The following is a 1,419-nucleotide window of genomic DNA, read 5'->3' as shown; positions in this document are numbered from 1 at the left end:
GAAATGCACATCCAATGACCCAATCATTATTCTCCTGGGTATATACTCAACAAAAATGCATAAACATAAATCAAGAGATGTGTATTTTAAATCTTATGGTGGCATCGTTTATGCTGAGAATTCTATTAGCAAAATGAGTAATATTTATTCACAGATACAAGAATCGGGGGAAAAGCCCATTCATGTTCTTAAGAAATAAATGTCAGGGGCGCCTGGGTGGCGCAGTCGGTTAAGCGACCGACTTCAGCCAGGTCACGATCTCGCGGTCCGTGAGTTCAAGCCCTGCGTCGGGCTCTGGGCTGATGGCTCAGAGCCTGGAGCCTGTTTCCGATTCTGTGTCTCCCTCTCTCTCTGCCCCTCCCCCGTTCATGCTCTGTCTCTCTCTGTCCCAAAAATAAATAAACGTTGAAAAAAAAATTTTTTTAAAGAAATAAATGTCAAAAATAATTTTGCATTTTATATTTAATAATTGCATGTCAAATTATGTAATGACTTATGTCATTTGACCATGTGTATACAAATAATAGTTGTAATAAAAACCCAATTCAGTACAAAAACATTTTTTAATAAAAAAATAAAATATCCATGATAAAATGTTGGCAATCTTTCAATTAAAAATTAAAGATTTGGGGCACCTGGATAGCTCAGTCGGTTGAGCCTTTGACTCCGGATTTTGGCTCAGGTCATGATCCCAGGGTTCTGAGATCAGGCCCCACCCACACTGTGTGTGGAGCTTGTTTGGGATTCTCTCTTTTTCCCTCTGCCCCTCTCCCACGCCCGCGCGTGCTCTAAAATTAAAAAAAAAAAATAAATTAAGTTAATATTAAATATTTATTTTAAAAATAAAAATTAACTCTACACCTAAGATGTATTCATTACACTGTGTATTAATGATACCTCAAAACAAAACACCAGAACTAAGGAGGGGCTCGGTTAAAAACGGAATAGAAGGAAAATACAGTAAGTCTGTTAAATCATAAATGTGGCTGTTCTGAGAAGAAAATTCTTTAAATTGGTAACTGGTTCTCTAAGTAAGAAGTAACTTCGGCCGAAGCAGGGGGCTGCGTCCTTCCTAAACAACTTTTTCTCCCCTGGACCCCTCTCCCTCTTCCTACCTATAGTGGCTGAGTCAGAAAACACCCGTGCAGCTTAAGCTTGCCTGCGCATCGCGGCCAGCGGAGCCTCATCTCGTAGCTACGGTGTGCGCCCCATCCAGTCCCCATACACTCCAGTCTACCAGCACCCAGCGGGCCGCGACCCAGCGTCCACGACCGACGGAAGCTCACGCAGCTCCGCCCCTTGTGCTCCGCCCTACGGCCCGCCCTCCCCGGTTGCGCCCCGCCCCGCCCCGCATTCAGCTCCGCCCCACCCAGGTTGCGCCCCGCCCCGCCGCGGCGAGGGTCGCCCCCGCGGGCCGGG

This window comes from Leopardus geoffroyi, chromosome D4, assembly GCF_018350155.1.
Source record: "Leopardus geoffroyi isolate Oge1 chromosome D4, O.geoffroyi_Oge1_pat1.0, whole genome shotgun sequence".
In the NCBI taxonomy this organism is placed as follows: domain Eukaryota; kingdom Metazoa; phylum Chordata; class Mammalia; order Carnivora; family Felidae; genus Leopardus; species Leopardus geoffroyi.
Note: the sequence above shows the minus strand (reverse complement) of the source record.